At 36.8% G+C, this 20,233-nt stretch overlaps 1 protein-coding gene across 5 annotated transcripts in view; it reads left to right on the top strand.

Annotated features, from left to right (window-relative positions):
• npas2 (neuronal PAS domain protein 2) overlaps positions 1-20,233 on the top strand; it is a 46,259-nt gene that overhangs the window by 4,144 nt on the left and 21,882 nt on the right. For 2 of the 5 annotated variants that reach the window (XM_008427538.1, XM_008427534.2), the window contains exon 1: positions 13,448-13,880. The exons of 1 other annotated variant lie outside the window; for it this stretch is intronic. The gene's annotated coding sequence lies outside the window, so the exon portion shown is untranslated. Of the gene's footprint in view, positions 1-13,446; positions 13,881-20,233 lie in introns of those variants that run through there. 2 more of the 5 variants (XM_008427536.2, XM_008427535.2) reach the window with 2 other exon arrangements.

Genomic DNA, 20,233 nt, shown 5'->3' with positions numbered 1-20,233 from the left:
GAGCATGTTGTGAGGAAAGTAGGTTACTGGGCCATGTCCTGCAAGCTTAAACTGAATGCTAGTCTGAATATTGCTAGAGCTGCTTAGTGTGACCGGGCATGCACAAATGGTGCAGGCCTRCGCAGCAGCAAATGGGATCCTCTCCGCGCGCTGTCTCTTTAAGAAAACAGAGCGCCGCTCCACAGAATGAATGTTGAATGTTCAGCCTTCGCTGATTGATCTCAAAGCCGCATAAAACCCGAGTGAAATCTGACAACAGGTTGACAAACGGCACAGGTTGCGAATTATGCAAAMCTGCTTTAACATCAGCGCTCTCACATGGACAATATTGTGGACTTCTTTAAACGTTTAGCTCTGCAGACCTGTTTTAGTAAAGGAAACTTTGCTATAAATCCTGCACGTTGGAATTTTTTTTTCGTATTTTGAAGATGTCAACAAACCAAATTTTATGGTTTTATTAATATCAGGGTTTCCCCAGGAAAACTTGCTAAGCCTGGTTGGGTGCTAGGGCTGTCATTCATTCAGCAGCCTGCCATGTTTTTGAGTTTAAAAATGTTTAAAGTTTACAGGAAATTTGATTGGTGCAAGATTAATGCTTGAATACTGACTATGAAGTCTTAAGAAATGCAAACATTAAATAAATAAATAAATAAAAATAAATAAGCAATTCTTAGCCTGGCGGGGCCCCAAGTAAAGCCTGGTGGCCCACCAGGCTTATAATACATAGGAAACCCTGAAGATTCACACATTTCTCCCTGAAATGGATACTTTACTTTTCTCTTTATCTACCTTACTGTGAACAGCCATATTTTCTAACTTATTGCTTGGTTTCAAACACTTTTTGCCTGGTTGGTGAAGATGAGGCTTTTTTAGAACAAACCTTTCTCCAAACAAACAGGCAGGACACCAACTAAACTAAAGTCTTTATTTTAAGTTTGAGAAGAGCTGTATTTAGCTTTTTAAAAGTTTGATCCAATGACCTGAGAKTGCCTTTATTTCAGGGCAAAAATGAATCCCGAAGTACTTGTTTAACTTTGTAGGGCGTTGAATACATTCAGCTACAAAAATACTGTTTTCATTGTATTTCTGGATAATAACAACTTATCGAGTTTGCTGCTTATCTAGTTTGCTCAGTTATATTGAAATAAGCCATTTTTATTCTCAATCCAAACATTTAAAATGTCTACAGACAAATTTGTCTTTCCTAATCTGTATTTAGACTAGTCCTGAATTGCCTGGTTGAACGACTTCCTCTGAAGCTTAATTTTATTGAAGTCAGTCATAGGCTGAATTCCTTCTGCTTTCTTCCTAATCATATCAGTCTTTACTTTGGCCTTTGTGTTTTCATTTCTCAGAGTAAGGGATCGCAACTGTTGCTTTGATGTAGACGCACATTAAAAACAGATTTTCTGCAGCGCGCTTGGAAATAACGCTCATATAAGCTGTGCTTAAAAAATACGCACAAATGTAGGGATAATCACCAATAAAAGTTTTTTTTTTACATACTCAAAAAGCACACTAATGTCTGCTTTGAAGTGTTGTGACGTGCTTTGTTTGGCATCAGTCAACAGACGTAGGTCCAAATCTTCTTGACATGTTATTGGCTCGCATTTACGAAGCAATCCAAGAGCACCATTCATTTTTTATGGTGCTGATTGGCTGTACCCCAAAGAGCAGACCTAAGGAAGACTGTAGATGATAGCCTCTGTTGTTGTGCTAAGTTTGTTCACATTGTGGGTATTAATGCATATTGAAGTATATTTGGTTTCAAAACTATTAGGCTGTTGTAAGGGGGTCTAAAATGACGCCTAATCCTCATGAACACCAGCGGTTCACAGTGTTTTGTGATCAGAATTAAAAAAAAACAAAAACATTTTAATGTTTATTCTGATGTCCACAGATGCATTTCTCGTGGTATTTTAATAGATAGTCATTAGCAACAACAACACAGCAGGATTTCACCTGCTGGATTTGTATTCTTGCTTAAATGTTTACATCTGATTGGTTACTATGCATACTAGCTACTCAGTACATTCTTCTTTTTACTTTTTTCACCATATGTAGTTATGTAATTTGGTAGTAATGTGACTCTACCTGCCGTCTGAGCTCATAGCTACCTTAGCTGACCTGGAAAAAATGTCGTCTTCTGCCTTACATGATGACACCAGAGTCATGTGTGCGGAAGCCTGTTTTTGGTAGATTTGATCAGAAATCGATARCTATTGATTTCTGATCAAACGGCAGAACAGCAAAACGAATACAAAAACTATTCATGGCATACGTGATAAATCACGTCAAGTGAATACGACCTGTTTTGCTGAAAAGTGTTGCTAATAGCTTTAACCACGTTCGCTGCTCTGACGGTGAGAGCCAGGTTCTCCAACGTGGCGCTACGTCTCTGCTTCTTGATGAAAAGGCCCTTAGGTAGGTTTCGTGTCAACGACATGCTGAAAAACAGAAGACGCTACCATAAACCAGATGGTGTAGCATGTTGCCGCTGAGTGCCGTGGCAACCTTGTTCAAGTGTTGCCTCAAATTCTGACATAACGGCTCCTCTTCGGTGCTTCACAGTCGGAACCACACATACAGAGACCATCTGTTCATCTGTTTTTTTTTTCCAAATTTTACATAAACAGTCAGACTAGAAGCAGAAAACATAGGATTTGGACCTGTTGACATTAGCTCCATGAGTTTATCATTATACTTCCAGATGATACTGGCTTAAAGTTGCAATGGTTTCTCTGAGTAATATTAGTCTTCCCAGTTTTTCTTACTTAGGGATTATTTGATGCTACATTTGATCAGAACTTGTAGAAACTTACAAAGTAAAAAAAAAAACTTTATGCTGACTCACATCTTTATTAGCTATCATTACTTCCTGCCTAATTAGGAGGGCAAGAAATACAGAAGTGTGCGTAAGCTATTTGTTTTGTTTAGTCTGTATCAACTTAGAAAAACAAAAAAGAAAATCCTGTGACTGGTTCAAACCTACTGCTTGTGCTGCAGTAGTGCTCATAAATCAATGGAGAACTTGAATTCTCGAAGACAAAAGATTTAATTATTTTAACTGATAAAATGCTGCTGGTATTCAGGTCTCTTTTGACATTTTAATATTTTTATTGGTAGCATGTCTAGGCGCATAACCCCCCCCCGCTCCCCCCTAACCCCCCAACATTTCTCCCATTTCTCTTTGTGGACGAGAACTAACAAATCTGGATTTACTTGCTCCAAAACAGATATTCTGTTTGTTTTGCAGCCTGAATCATTTTGATTCTTATACAACAATGTTTAAGAGAACAATCTCCCTTTTCTTTGTGTGCTACATTTAGACTAATGCTAAAAGCCTGTGAACGTTTGTTGCTGGAAGGTTTATTTTTTCTCTGTAGACTTTGCTTGGTTTGGCAAGATCCTTAAAGATACAGCTCTGGTAATCACTTTAAAATGGGAAAAAGGCAAAGAAATCTAGTTCTAAACATTAAAAAGCTTATTGAAATGACTTATATAGTAATAACCCAGGTTTGAGGGGGGGTTTGTTTCTGTATTTGTACCATCCAGGTGTGGCCTTTCTGGTTCAAAAGCTTAGCTTTAAACCGATTCTTTTGTGACCAGCACCGTTTTCTGTGTGTAGATTATGGTCACACTGTGAAGTCCTAAAGCCTTAGAAATGATCATTTTCTTTTTGTCTGTGGATTTAAAAAAAAWATTTGATGCAGGACAGTTTGAAGCTCCCTTCCTTTAATAACTGAAATCATTATTAAACCCTGTATTTACGTAGATCAAAATTGTCTGACTACGAAAATTATCTTGACTGAAAATCTGAATTCTGCTGAGAAACAATGTGCTTTTCTTGCATCATTAAATTCCACGGAGAAGGAGACGGAGACGGAGATGGTGATTGTTAGCTTCAAATAAGGACATTTCCTCTCGCTCCACRCCACGCTGCGTTGCTCCTCCTTTGTGCAACGCTCTGTTTCCTTTGGCCACTGGAACAATGTTGCACATGACTCCTGAGACTATGGCAGGCATTCATATCACTCTCTTTAACCTTGCAGCTATGACAGACAAAATGTTTAGCCCTGGTTATATAACTGCCTCCGCAGACGTCATCATCCTCTGCTGCTGCTGCTGATCTCTTGCGCCAGAGCACACAGTAATTGTCGTCAGCAGCTCCTTGCTCAGACACACACTGCAGGGTGATTTGGATAATTATCTTTTTAAATGTAATTGTTTAAAATTCCTGGGGCTTAGAGTAGTCACGTTATATCAGTTTCTTTTTTTTTTAGGTTTTTTTTTGGAAGTTTGAAGCTTGGCATCAAATGGCATTGAGGTAATAGCCAGCAACCGCTGTTTAACAGTTAAGATAATTAGAAGATTACAAAAAAAGAATGCTTTTAATTGCAGGCAGAATTATCGTAAACCACCCCTATTTGAATGTTTCCTTTGCTCCGATTTGTATTTTTCTTATTGACCGTGGGCTGCTACGACAGGAAGTCACTCATTTGAATCGGGAGTGGCTTCAGTATGCGCTAAAATACCTCAACAATATATGTGGGCCTGGCCCCATGTCTGTGTGTGTGTGCGTGCGGGCGTGTGTGTGTGTGTGACCTAGATCTGAATCAGATCTTCGGTTCAGGGTGTTGGCTGCGTGTGTGCATTACAATGCTGTTTGTTTTTGAGGAGTCAAATAGACAAAATGACCATGTCAGACCATATGAAAGGATCACTCCCACACAGTTAAGTCATCTGCAATCTGTCATGTCAACAGACAAAAGCTCAGTGATGGGCAGTAATCCTTCTCATGACTGTGATTCTTTTTACGCTCATTAAACGTCAGAGGAGAGAGTTGTATTACATTTGGCTGTTATACTTAACCTTAGCGACTCAGGTTTCACTTCTGAAGACTGATTTGAGATCCATATATTTCAGTATCAAATGCCAGGACACGGTATATATAGTTACTAATTCACATTTTAAAGTGGTGTACAAGTTGATAATACTATAAAAAAAAAGCAGCTGAAGTTTTCGACACCTTTCATTTTTGCCTCTAATCAAATATGCACATAGATTGCTTTTTTAGAAGMTGCACAACTGCAGTTTTCACGATTGTGTGAAAGCTGCAGCACTCCCTATAGCTACTCGCTATTGTTATTCCTCATAAACATGTGTACAAAACTCTTAAAATATATTGTTGTTATGGAAACATGGGTCCTCGTCGGCTCCTCTGGTGCTGTGGTTTTCAGCCACAAAAAGATGGAGCGATTATTTCTCATGGCTGGAATCTTGAGTGATTCCAGGATCGAACGGGATTGTGGGATTGGGGGCYTTGGAACTGATCCAATCTTATGTGTTGAGGTAAGAGCTGAATCAAAAAGATAAGCTCTCCATTTACTGGCCCATCCATGTCTTACCTTCGATTATGGTCATGAGTTGTGATCAAAAAAGTGGTYAGCTGATGTGTTTATAGTCCAAAAAGTGGCAGGAGTTCCTAGTTTTGATGCAWWTATRAATTAGAAGAGAAGATTTTTCAGCGTTTTTCAATGTCAGTGCTGTAGAACGATTGAAAATTGTTTGATTCTTATCTCTGGATGAYTGATGCATCTKTAGGGATTATTTCTGCAAAATATAGAAAGTACATTAATGTGTAGCTGTGAACTTTGCCAGCAAATCCTAAAATTAAATTCTCATTTAATCTTAGGATCTAAAAAAAAAAAAACAAATAATGAAAAGAATAGCCATATGGCCAAAAAAAAAATCTCAAAGCTTCTTATTTTTTTCACTTCTCTAAGATAGAATGCTTTTTTTGTTTGTTTTTTAAAATGCTGCTTCTCTTTCTGTTCGGAGAAGCCTGAATCGTAACGGGAGAGAGAGTTTGTGTGTTTGGTTGGAAAAGCTTTGGAAAAATGGATGGCTGTGTTTCATAACAAGGAAAATGAAACAGCAATAGATAGGAATGGAGACATAAGGTAATTTTTTCCATCGTCTCCTTGCTAGAGGGATGTTGGGAGTTCACCGGAGAATCTGAGAACAACTGAGTGACTTGCTATGGTTTCACAAACACTCACAGATGATTCCACAACTTTGACGTTATTCTGCCTGTTAGCTCACACTGTTTCCTTTTATTGGAAATAATACGTGGTACTCTTCCACAGGCAGGAATTTAATCAAAGATATAATCTGTGATGTTTTTCTGAAGGCTGCAGTGAGAAGAGAAAACGCTGCATTGCCCTTTCCACTCATGCCCTAGAATTGTGACCTACATATCTGCTCAAACAGTGCTTTTATTTAACAAGGAAAATGAAAACTCCTACGATTTGAAGTTTTTTTTTTATTTTTTATGAATGCGTCCTGGTGAGTGACGACACAAACCCACTGTACACATGTTCAAAGCAACACTAAACACTAAAATCCTCAAAAACCAAACGCTTAAATGATCCATATCAACATTTACCGGAATGGTCAATCATAACGTTAACAACCAGCAATATCTTGCCTGCAATATAGTCATAAAAWTTGCTTTAATCGTCTTAGTGAGTCTGGCCCTTTAAGAATCAGGAGCCAGGTAATTACTTTTTCCCTCCCCACCAARCAGTAGCGTCAGACAAAAACAGGCTGGAATAATTTAGGTAATTCATTTAGAATTGTTGAAAGAATATAATTTTGAGGAAATTTAAGAGTGCCCTCCACCTGGTGAAAGGATGTTTGTTTTATGGGTCTACTTGAAAGGATGTGGCCACCCACAGTGGCTCTGTGTGCCGTGCGGTAAATGTGTAATTAAACAGCTTTTTTTGGGGGTAGAGCATCACCGGAGAGTAAACATGGAATCTGCCAAAGAGATCTGCACAACCAAAGAGAAGAGGGTTATTGGCACAGCTGGTATAAAGCGATATAAAAGAAAACTTAAAGTAAAGCCTTGTCTTATTGCAGCGGCTGGATCAAACGCCGAACAGTCTAGAAGAGTCCAACCTTTAATTTGAGTACTTAAAGATGATTGGGTGTCTGGGTGACGAACCGTTGTTTAATGTTTTGGATAAATGTCCTGTAGAGACACTAAAGAAATAATCTTCTAAACCACAAGGGCATCCATTTGAATTGTAAGAGTAAGTTTTCTTATTCGTAGTCTCACATGTTTTTTTTTGTCGTCAGAGCTTTTTGAGTTAGCAGTGGATATTAATGCTTACATGTTCTTTTATTCCACCTGGAGTGTTTTTATTTTTCTTTTTTTTACACTTTTAAACTGCTTTCACAAAACTCATCAAGCGTCTTTCTTATGAAAGTCCGCACTGAGAAAGAACAAAYCACTGGACTTTAGGAGAGTATAATTTTATAAAACAGAAGTTAAAAATTGAAGAAAACTGAAGATATATCACACAACGTTAATATATTTAACATCTCAGGAGTATTTCATATGTTATTTTTCACCCTGTTGATTTCTGCTGCAACTTCTGACATTATTTTTAAAAGCTCATGTGTGGTAAATCACTCCTTTTTGTGAATAATGATGCTGTTCCACTCTCAGACTCGCCGGTCTCTAATAATGAACATCCTTGAAGCGCTTCAGTGCCAAAAGTTACTTTGATAAACAAGTTATTTTCCCGTAAACTGAATGAATGCGCTGAAAATTAAAAGTTAGACTTCAACATTTTCAGTGTCTTTTTGCTTCAGCAGTAGAAGGTCAATTTAATTTAAGGCCTTTACATCATTTCCAAGGCTGCCAACAAATATTTGCGCATTTAAAAGCTTGAATTTGTTGAAGGTGTTTTTACTTGACAGATACCTCTAATAATAAATTGTTTATTCACAAAAAGTGCATAATGGAAATCGGTTTTGTTCTTTTGTTGTTAACAGCAGATTTGCGTTTTGAATGGAGCGCAGACAGTGTGTCAGTTGAGCTGTTATCAGTGGAGGATTACTCTGAAGCTGCTGCTTAGTTAAGACGACAATACTTGAGGGATTGCACTGCTGCAGCGATGCAATAATAATTAGCTGTGTTACTGATCAGTGCTTCTTGTGTTGGAAAGCAATATAGCATAAAAAGTCTCAGCTTTTGTTTAGCGGTGCTCCATTTATAAAGACACAGCAGACTGTTGTTCAATATCGGCTAGCTTGAACTGGACCAAAGAATGGTTACATAAAGGCAAAGGTTCCCTTTTGCTGTTTTTATGTGGATTTCCTATTGGTCAATGCAGGGAGAGTACTGGCTTCTGATGTAATGTTCTTGTCCTTGTGGGAGAAGATATAGCTCAGTGGTTTGAAGCATGTAGTGTTCCCAGTTTTTCCACAGTGACGAAAGTAAAACATCAAGCTTGAACTTTACATACTGTAAAAGAGAGAACATGAAACAGTGAGCCTGTTTATAACCACGGCAGTTTCAGCACAGTGCGCGCCGTTGTTTGTTTCTTCTTAATATTATTTGGGGGACAGGGGGGGAAACCTCATAAGAGCTCGGAGCGTCTCGGTGAGTTAAAAGTGTCAGATCACAGAGGCAGAAAGCTTTTTTTTTTTCTTCTTCCTGCCACCTCATTAACATTCAGCAGAGAGGTAAATGGGTTTCTGAGCTATGGATGAAAAATGTCCTCGACCTGAAGAAAATGAAAACCAGCAGCTTGATGGACATGGCTGCTTCGGTTGGGAGAAAGTAGACACAGCGCATTGTTACCATGGGAACACAGAGTGAACAGCCGTGCCAGTCTAATTAATGACAGTCAGTGGTTCAGCTCAGGGGCCGCCGTGACATCATCAATACCAGCGCCGCAGATGTCACTGGAGGCAATATGGCTTAATATCCCAGTAATTAAACAAATAATCCCCCCCTTTTCACTGCGGTAAATGCAAACAGTCTGGACGAAGGACTGTAAAAGACGCGCACACGAGGCAACAATGAGCATTTACTATCCGGCGATGCCTACTTATGAGCAGGAAATGTCATCTCATTATCCAATAGCATGACCTACATAAAAGAGCAGAACTAATCTCTATGTAGGCGGATGGTGAATAATGCAGTGAAATGTGGGAGATCTTTATGAATCTTAGATGTCTCACACTTGTTGGTTGCTGGCACAGCAGCCAAACTTAATTAGGAATAAATCTATATCAACGCCCTGGCGCTGTTTACGTCCATAATGTCGTTGGGTAACGTTTCGCCGCCTGCAGAAAGTCGTTGCAAAGTGTAAAAAGGATTAAGTGATTTTTTTTTTTTTTTTTTTAACCAGTAACTTTGTCTTTCAGATGGTGACCGCCACTGTAGTTTGTCATATTAGGACGTATCTGAGCATTTAGGATTGGACACAGATGGTAAAGTTATTCTGATGCACAACTCTTTATAAAATCTTTATATATTTGGGTTTGGAAAAGATCAGAGTTGTGAAACACATTGTGAAATAGTGTGAAGTGAGATTCTCTTCCACTTTTGTCTGATTGTTTAATGTTAATTCCTGCCTTTACTGGATTCAACATAGTGATACTGATAACCAAGTAATTGACAAAGTATTTGTCGATACCGTTTCCCAGTCTGATACTATATCAAACATTTCTTTACAATCCAGTGAATTAAACCAGTACTGATGATGTTTGTTAAGTATATTTTAAATATCAGTCAGTCTGCCTGGATGACGTATTCTATTCTGTCAAGTTTTTTACATTTCAAATAACTAACTTTAGTTTATAAAGGGCATCTTGGGTTTAATAGTGTGTTTCCTTTGTGGCCAGAAAACAGATTTTCAAAGTTCTCAATTGTAAAATAAGCAGAAAAACACTATTTTCTAACTTGGAAATAGCGTGCTCTCAACTTCTAAGACAAAACAATTTCTGTAAACAAAGTTCCGGCATGAAAACATCCAAAAAGATAGAATAATTCAACATAAGATTTCAAAAATACCAGAAATACAGAAGATATGCTTTATAAATGTCAAAGCAGTGACTCAATCGTTATTTGTGATGCAACGTGGCGTCAATATGGACCAGTGTATCTAGCTCTTTCCTCTGCGTAAATATTTTTGCTATTTTAGGGCATCAAATGCTACGTACAGAGCACCAAACTTTCAGCCCAACAAGATCAGACAATTATATAAAGATGAAATCAGAAATAATACACATACTTCAYGTTTCACAGAAAATGTTACTGTTTATCTTGTTTGTACCTAAGTAAATTTCATTTTGAAATATTCCAAAATATGTGTGAAATTACACTATTAAGAGCATTTAATAAAGTAAATTAACATTTCAGATAGTTTTTTTTAAGCAATTAGAAATAAAATTTTTTAGAAGTTGTTCATGATCTCTGATCTATTTACACAGAGCAAAATTCAACAGTGGGTGTGGGGAAAATGCTTGTTACAGTATGAACCCMAAAAAAACCACAAAAAAAACCCCACAGTGGTAATCACTTCAGGACCTATTTTTAGAAGGTTGATAGTGGTGGATAGGGCTCCTCAATGACTGACTTTGTGCTGATATGAAAACCATCTTGATTTAAATGTAAGTAAACACGTTGCTCAGTAACTCTAAAAGCTCCTCCGGCCACTCCTTTCGTTTCAGTAAATACGCGAAAAGACCTATCCACACTTTAAACTAAAAGGTTTGGTGGCAAAGTCTGGAATATTTCTGCGCTCACTTAGTCTTCTTCTTTGGAACAGAACATCTGAGGACTGTGGTGCATTTATAAAACCATTTAAATTTATCTTTTACTCTGGTAGGAATAGATTTTTTTCATGTCTACGCTGAGTCATCGCAGTCTTTCAACAGATGCTTTTTGATTCTCTCCTTTTCTTTGTGCCACAAACACCGTCTTCTTTTGGGAGGGTACAAAGTAGAATTAGATATCTTACAATTATGTTTTATGTTGAAATCTACTGTTTACCTACAAACAAAATATACGAGTCTGATTTGGCGTTTCCCATGGTCTGAGTGTCCTCATTGTTTATCGTGCCAGATTTTCAGGTCTCTCATATATGTGAGAAACTAGAACAACTGGTTTCATTGTACCTCTGTTTGTTTACACTTTATTGAGACTGATGGTCAAACCATGTGGATATTTTCTTTATGTGTTTATCATTTAGCAAGAATAAAGTTTRTTCCAGAACAATAAAGCAATAAATAGATTTGAGAAAATTCGACTGAAAAAAAAAGTAATTTTTATTAAATCAGGAATGATGTACTTCCAGTGAATTATTTTAAACAYAATCAGCACTGGCAATAATTCAAGAGGCAATAGACCACAAAAGATAGAATCATTTTTCAGATGGAGGTGATATAATTAGAAAAAAAAGCAACACACTTTTACCGCAGCGCGGTTCCAACCCGACATCAGACTAATAAGACATCTGCAGTCTGAATCAGCTGAAGGGAAAATGTGACTTATTACATTAAGACGGCTATTGAAAGTGAAGGCATGCATATTTAGCGAAGCCTCAGCTGTGCGTGATGAAATCCTCCAACATCTGGAGAGAGACTTTAATCATGAAACATTAAATAACGAGGCCTGGCAGAGCCCGAAGCAGCCACTAAATTTGCATGGCTGCTATTGTCCATTTCTATGAAGGAAAAAAAAAAAAAAAAAAGAAACACATTTTCTGTGTAATAGTTGCAGTAAAGCCAGACTATTAACGGGGAGCAGCTTTTAAACCAAACCAAGAGCTGCTGGGCTTTTTGTCCTGTTCTTCATATTGATTGTAATGGGAAACATTTAATACTTAGTTGTGTTTTACCAACATGTTCCACTTTACTGAACAATTTAATGGTCAAACTAATACAAATAACTAATATTGACCTACGGCGTCAAATTAWACTATTCTACAGCTTCAGTTGTCCATGTATGTTTCTGTGCTTTAATCTTCTTTGCACTAAAGCATGTTGCTATAAAATGTTGCTATTTTCTTCATTGCAAAACAGTATTTTGAGTAGGATAAAATATTGTTTGATGGCATTCTGATGCAGTACAAATGTTATTTCTCCTCTGATTACATAAAGAAAAYTGATTATTTGAAGTTATTTATTTATATCATGCAAACTATGCAGATGGGGAATATTAAGAACATCTGAAGCATTATAAACTACACCACTAGGGCTGGTTAATGCAGTTATTATTATTCCTGTACAGACAGTTCGAGGTAAGTCCCAATTACACTGCAGAGTTAGAGGTCCACAAAAGTAGCATGACATGGATACTTTTAGCTCCGCATCTGCACTAAGAAGGCCTGGACAGTCAACCTGAAAATGTTTTATAAGATGAAATCTAAAAATTTGAATAAAATTATATTTCTACACAGTGCCGCAAACTACACTTCAGTTTATCTGGAGTTTAGACAAAAGTAGCAAAAATAAAACTCTAGTGCAAACAACATCCATCACAGTTAATTTTACTGATAAATACAGTTTATGTGATGTTTAATTTCTAATTAAATGTAGATGTTTTATGGGGTTTCATCAAGCCTTATTAGATTATTAATGAACAAGCATAACTTACTACTAGTTTTAAGACAATATCCAAAAGGTCTGAAGATAAATACAAGCCACACTTTTCAGATATTGATATTAAGGAGTTTGGATACTTTTTCAAGGAGGCACAACAATGCAATTCTACAGATGTCTTCTCTTAAATACTATTTTCAGCAATACWTTAGCCAAAAAGACTCATTTACTTTATATTAACGAGAATATTCTTCCACTGTTGGAACGACTGTAACAATCACAGACAATCACCTAAGTTTTTATCTCCTTCTCAAAGTAAACAGATTCTCTGTAAGGTGAGCCTTTTAGTCCTTTTAGTCTTTCTGAAAGGCTCTGGACCTTTGACTGCTCACTTGTGTAATCATTTCACAGAGGCAAAATATTTGAATCCAATAAGTCATGCAGGCTGCTGACCCACATTTGGGACTTCATCAGAGGGAAAAGGCAACCAGGAAGTTGTTAAAGCAGACACACACAGACACACAGAGGAAGTGCACATGTAAAACGATAAAAATGTTTAGCTTCTTGTTTTACTTTCTTTCTCAGGTTTTGATTTAGTCTGCCCTCACCCAAAACACACACACACACACACRCACACACACAMACAMAYRYRTGYRYRCACASAYMGMYYSMYWMAWAAAAAAAAAAAACAGGGAATAACGTCTTGCAAGAGGGAGACAACATTTAGCCTCCAGATTGTTTTCCTACTTCAAAAGTCTATTTAAGGAGTCGCTTTGGCTATTGTATTTTTTAAAACACATAAAGTAAAATTTTAATTGATGCAGATTTTTCCTTCTAAATGAAACACGCTCTTATACCCATGGCTCCCATTAAGACTAGTTTAAGACTAGTTCCAAGTACACACACACAGAGCATCCGTACMGTCGCTTTAATGACATTAAGATTGCTGTTACTTATGCATTAAGCACGTGTTGAAGATTACAATCTGCCCTGCTGATGCCTGTCACCACAGGTTTCTTTCCTTCTTCCCTCCTTTCAGTCGCGCTGCACAGCCTCTGCTTATGTACCGCTGTCGTCGTTAGCCGAGTATTGAGCTACCAGCTGACCTACTTTCTGCGCTCTCTCTCAGCCGCCCGGTCCTGTTTACAAGCCACAGCCAAGCCGAGGATGAGGAGTACTGTACCTGGTTAAATCCCGCTGCTAGCTCGGAGAACACTAAAAAGAGGGGTAAAATTAAAATAAGCCGAGAGTTTTCTTTTCTTTTTCTTTTTTGGATAAGTGTGACAGCAACGCAGGAAGGGACGCCGGTGCTTAATACCGACGCGTTAATAACTTGTTATGCAATTGAAGGCTTTCGGTGAATGAGCCGCTGCTAGTTGAGCTCGGCTGCTATGTTGTAGTTTAAAGAACAAAAATGACGACGCCGGTTAAAGTGAAGAGAGGCTCTTTATTTCTACCGGACACTCTTTCTTCAGGTATGTACGCGTTAAACCTTCAGTTTCACCCAACTCTGTCATACTTGCGCCGCTCCTTTACACTGTTTACATTATCACGAGTGGCCTCTTCCCAGATTAGAGGTGGGCGACCGCATGATTAGTCCTTGTTAATCATTTCCCGGGAAGCTAAACTGCACTCGTTCAGGGTTTTTAAAGTGTGTTAAGGAGGTTCGTTGTTTCCCGACATTTTCAGGGCGCTCCTGAACGCTCCTTACGTGTTGTGAGCTCTCAAAGTGCCCTGGTTTCAAGGTTGATATAACCTTTTTTTTCCCCCCACATTGTAACCCGCTTGACATCCATAGCAGACACTAATGGAGCTCAAGAAATTGCGAGAAAACTAATGCGTTTATTAATAATTTCTCAAGAGGCTTTGGTGCGATGGATTTGCAGGATTTGAGTTTATTTATGTATTAGTTCACAGTGAGATATTTTTCCACTGTTTGATGAATCAGTAAGAGATTTTGCAATATATTTTTTTAATCATTTATTGTTTTTTTATGTTTGTGTTTTTAGTGTTGATCAGCTCAAACCGATTTCAGTCGCCACAGTTACACTCCTCCACTATTTACTCCTGGGACTTTTACACATTTTGTCTCGTTACAAACACAAAGTAGCACATAGTTGTGGGATGAAACAAAAGGAATACATCATTTTCAAAATTAGAAACTGAAATTTCATGCCCATTCATCAAAAATTATATTTAGATTTGTTGAAAACCATCTGTTGTTAACAGCAGTTTGAAAGTCTTGTCGCAGATTATTGTAGAGCTGGACTTTGACTGGGTCGTTCTAACATATGAGTACACTTTGATCTAACCAATCCATTGTAGCTCTGACTGTATTTTTAGGGTCATTATCCTGCTTGAAGGCGAACCTCCGCCCTACTTTTATGTCTTTCGCAACGTCTAACAGGTTTTCTTTCGGAATTGCCCAGCATCTTGCTTAATCCATCTCCTCATCAACTCTGACCAGCTTCTCTTTTTGATGGAAAGCATCTCCACAGAATGATGCTGTCGCCATCATGTTGTGAATGATTCACTGTGTTATTGTTCCACAACAAAGAAAGCATAATTTTCTGTCCCATGGAACATTTTTTCCCTGTGTCTCAGGTTTAGTTTTACATAGTTGTGGAAAACCATAAATTGGATTTTTATAGTTTTCTTCCTGTTATTGGCAGGTTTCCTTAAAGGCTAGATTCATGGAGTGCATGACTACAAATTGTCCTGTGGATAGATGCTTCCAGCTGAGCTGTGGATTTCTGCAGCTCCTTCAGAGTTGCTACAAGCTTTGGTTAGAAATACTCTTCTTTCCCAGCTAATCAGATGGCAAGCCTCTGAGATTTTAAGAGAACAATAGAACTCATACCGAGATTAAATTGATGGKAACTTCTGAAAACAACCTACTGCATTGGATTTTAATTGATGGCATCAGAGTAAAGGGGGTTGAAATCAAATTCACTCAGTCTGTTGAATTTTTATTTATAACAGTTTTTGAAAACAACTTGTAATCTTCTTTCTATTTCATAGATACACCCTTCTCTGGGTTGATTTATCACACAAAAATCCAATAAATTACATTGATGTTTGTGGTTGTAACATGGMAAWATATAYATAAAATACATGAAGAGATTTTATAACAATTTCTACTTATCAAATATTTTTTAACACAGCCTGCCCTGGCCTAATTAGTGTTTGTTAAGACACTTGATATTTCATTTTCATATTGGTTTAGTTTTATCATCTGGACTAGTTTTTATTTTTCCTTTTTCTTTAACTGCATGTTGTTGGCATCACTATGATAGTTTTAGATATTTGTTGAGTTTCCATACTGTAAAACGTTCTTGGAATATGTTCTTTAAACGTTCTTTAAATTATGTGACACCAGTACCTTACATGTCTTTGTTACTGATTAACTTATTAGCTCTTGATTAGGCCACCATTTACAATCTGCCACACTGCTGCTGGATTATTTTAAGGGAAGTATGTWTCGTTTATTGCCATTCTAGCTAGGTCATCTGGGTCGTGCAACCTAAAAACAATAAACACTGCAAAACATTAACAACAAATGTACTAATTTTCACTACCATGAATGCTAACTCACCATAGATTACATTTTAGTATGGACAAACAGCAGAATTGGTGAACTTTGGTTCTTATTGCTATTCTGTGATGATGAATAGGAAACAGTGACTTGACAGTGATAAATTTATTGCCACTAAATTAAACACACTCTGTAAGTTGCGCTCTGCTGATAAATATCGAATATGCTCTCATCTATTAATATAAAATAAACGGCATACATTTTGTAATACTAATAAAACGCAAACAAATGGATTAATTCATAGGCAAAGCTTCAGATAGCACTAAAATATGTTCTCTAATGTCTTTAAATGGGCATTATTGAGAGATGTAGCAAAGTATTTATTTTTATTTGTTAGTTGTGGGATAAATTATAAGAATAAAAGCCTCCCTTGTTCTCATCTAATATGATACAAAAGAACAAAGTAGTTTTTTTCCCCTGTCTTTACAGACTAAAGATAAACTGCACAGAGCTCAATTACAGTGTAAACACCATCTGCGCTGAAGCTTTTCCAGCCACTSTSAGGTTAAAAAACTTGACATTTCTTCCCCCACACTGTCATATATTCAAACCTTGTTACTTGTGACTTCGAGCTTAGTGTGAAGTTGTTGTAGAACAGCTGAAATGTATTGGTTTTCAGTATGCAAATGTAAGAGAAGTGTTGATCAAATCTGTATTTAATTACCTGGGGGCAGAAAATCCTTGAAGCTGCGATCCTGATTGGCTGGCGGAAACTTGCTGGATTCAGCCCAAACATTGATGTTAGACAGTTGTTTTGACTTTGGCAGCTACAGGAAATATCTTCTCTCAACATCTCTCATCTGTGGCTTAATTATGCCAACTACAGAGTATTGTTAGGTTTACAAATGGTTTCCATTACTGCCTGTTAGTATTACAGCTATGGTCTATGATGTTGTAACGTGAAACACTGCAGTAGTTAAGCAGCTTGCTTTTAAAGGATGTTGGACGACAAACTGATGTCGTTTTGCTTATTTATTCCTCTATTTTATAACCACGCATCCCTTCCTCCTTCTGTTTCATTCTCATAAACTATTGCATATCAGTTTATTTATTTCAGTACTTAAGTGTTTCTCTGCTTTAATGTGCTAAAACAACTTAAATCTGGCATAACTTAATTRTATAATAGTTCTCAAAAACTTTTTTCAGTTCTGATTCCAGTGTGGGTCAGTTGACTGTTTTAAAATAGGACATACCTCTGAACAAGGTAAAAGATTTTTTTGGAGTGATATAGCCACATTTCTTTACATAAAAGTATTATATTATTGAAAATTACTTTAGATCTAGTTGACAGTGCTGGTAAAAAAAAAAAACTTCTTGGGATTTACGGATTGTCACTTGGATGGTACAAAATGTCCTAAGTGACATATGGCTTTATTTATTTGGTGACAAAGAAGAAATAAGCAAGAAGTGACTAAATGACCAGCACATGCAGGGACACGCTTTAAAAACRCTATTGGAAATACTCTTATATCTGTTAACCATATTTTATACAGAGCTGCACATTTGAATTTTTAGGAAATTAAGTGAGACCTTTGAATTTTTTGTGGGAAAATCAAAACTCAAACAACGTATTACAGAACCTGTAATCAATGCAACAATATTTGAATCCAGGTTTGAATAGTGCCTATCTATATCTAATATTTTCCAGAACTCCCCCAAAATCACTAACAATATTAAATCACCTCTTTTTTGTGYTTTCAAATGTATATCACAGACTTGACACAGAGTTTTAATACATTTCTCAGTGTAGAATTATCCAGCTCAAATTTGATCAGTGAAAGTATCCTAAATTTGTATTAATGGTGTCCACCAGACAAAAAAAAACTGTAAAATAACACAGAAAACCTGCTAAAATGTTAAGTTTACAGGAAATGTAAAAATATTACTGGGTATCTATGTTACTGGAAGACATTGTGCCTAAACACAACTTCCAAACAACAAACCAGAAAAATACTATTGAAATAAATATCCTTTTTATCCTTACCTAAATAAKCCTTATTTAGGTGTTTGTAATGGATTTTTGTTGGTCAATGGTCCGACTCTGTTGATACAATAAGGTAACTCAAGTATTACTTCCTTTTCTACTTCAAAATAAGAGTTTCAAACATATACGTATAGGGTGTAAAGCAAACAGCTTAAAATCTGGAGCCCAAAGAAGTAGCCTTACCAGAAAAAGTYGCACCAACAGCAACTGGGTGAAATATCTCGTTAATAAGGTGCTACACCCCRACCGTATTGGCTTCTGTTATCTTGAGATGAGGACAGCACAAGATTGTAAAAGCCAAACAATCAGGTTTATTTGGAGAGCAGGGGTCAAAATCAGACAGWGTTTGGTAACAAATCAAGGGTCAAATGTTTACGAGCAGTCTCCAGTTTTCTGGACAGTGGACGATGGAAACAAACAAAGGCAGGCTGAGTTAAAACCCTCCACAGTTACTCAAGTCGAGCTGGAACGACTCGCAGTAAACACAGAGGAAGCAGATGAATAATGACTGACAGCAAGCAGGTGTAGAGCAGAGCAGTAAAGCAAATGTTACAACAAAGCAGATTTTAAGAGAAGACAAAGCGTAACCGAACTATGCTGGAGTGAAATGTTACATTTCTTCAAAATGCATGTCAATCTCAAGAACACAAGGAAACCCATCACACCACAATTCCATATAGTTTCAATTTGGATTGTGACATTTTATGCTATTTACAGTTTTCTGCCAATATTGTTGCAGAAACAAAGTTGAGATTTTCGTGTGTTGAGAAATACAGTGTTTGACTGCAAACAGAGAAATCCGACCTCGTGGTTTCAGATCTGTGTCGAAGTGTAACGGAGGCCGTGGACGGTTGCGTATCACATTCCATATTTATCTTTAGGGAGAACTGCTGTGCTCCGTCATGACAACTTGGACTTCTTTCCTAGAAGGAGTTCTCGTTTTTCTAAGAACCCAGCATTTATTGCTCTGAGTTGAATTTTGGGAGTCCCATGTGTAAACTATAAGTAGTTCCTCCATTCCTATTCTCTTGTAGAGTTAACATTCAGCATTGATCATAAACYTGAACTTTAGCAGCTGGTGTTCAAGTTCGTAGGTAGAGGCTGTAAAAAGCCAAAGGAATGAGTTTACGGAGACTGTAATAATTTTTTGATGTTTAACTTGTAGGTTGGAGTTAAACCTTTACACAGTAAAAAATGTGGTTTCACTTTATACACAGCTTTACAGAGTAAAGTYGCATCAGTTCATGCTGCCAACATAAAACAATACATTCACAAACTAGGTCAAGTTGTTTCTATTAACAGATTTACACTGTTTATATAGAAAATGAGACATTCTCTATTTTAAAAATGAATTTCTAGAGCAAAGAAATTCTGTTTTTTCTGTTTTACGCTATCAAATGGTTGAAGAAAAGCTCAGCATTAACTTTCRGAMAAATCTGTATTCTATATAATGTATACATAAATCTGGCAAATTGACAATAACACAAATGTATTAACACAAAAATTTAAAACTCAAAGGTATAATGTACCCATTTTTTTTCAGAACAGAAAATAAAAATATAAATGCTCCAGTATAAAATGAATTAAGTCATTATCTATACCTTTTTTATTATTTTGAACTTAATAATTACAAGTATTTTGAAAACTTCAATACTAAGTTCTATTTCAGTCAAAAATAATGAGAATAGTTTTAAATGACTTTGCAGTACAGTTTAAGCATTTCACCTGCGACTTTCACACTATTTGTATTAGCTATCTAACATTATGTCCTTTAAATTCAAAATAAATGGCTCATGTAATGTTWAAATTTTATTTGAATGGATTTWTTTTTCTCCATTGCAGTTTGAATTGACAAGAAAGTGCAATATAGCACCAGCAAAACGGACAAAACGGATAGAAGTAAAACTAAGAGCTTTGGTGCATCAGTTTTAAGCTACTTACTTTGATCCATGTGAAGCATTGCTACAGCTTCGGTTTTCTCAGATGTAACAAAAATTGGCTCCTCAAGAATGTTAATAAAGTGTGATTTCAAATATGCCTTTGTGTTTTAATAAAGGATCAATCATTTCAAGAAAATTTGCATTTGCTTCTAACATCATCATAACATTCTTCTTTCTCTCTCTGAGCTTTCAGTCTCAATTCTGCGTCACTTTAAATTTCCATCCAGCAGAGCAGATGCATTACTGCCATGCAGAGGAGGAATGCATTGTGCCTGAAATGTAATGGCTTTCTTTGTGATTTTGCATACA

Source organism: Poecilia reticulata, linkage group LG14 (genome assembly GCF_000633615.1).
Source record: "Poecilia reticulata strain Guanapo linkage group LG14, Guppy_female_1.0+MT, whole genome shotgun sequence".
NCBI lineage: Eukaryota > Metazoa > Chordata > Actinopteri > Cyprinodontiformes > Poeciliidae > Poecilia > Poecilia reticulata.
The sequence above is the reverse complement of the archived record's forward strand: the minus strand, read 5'-3'. Positions and strand labels throughout refer to the sequence as shown.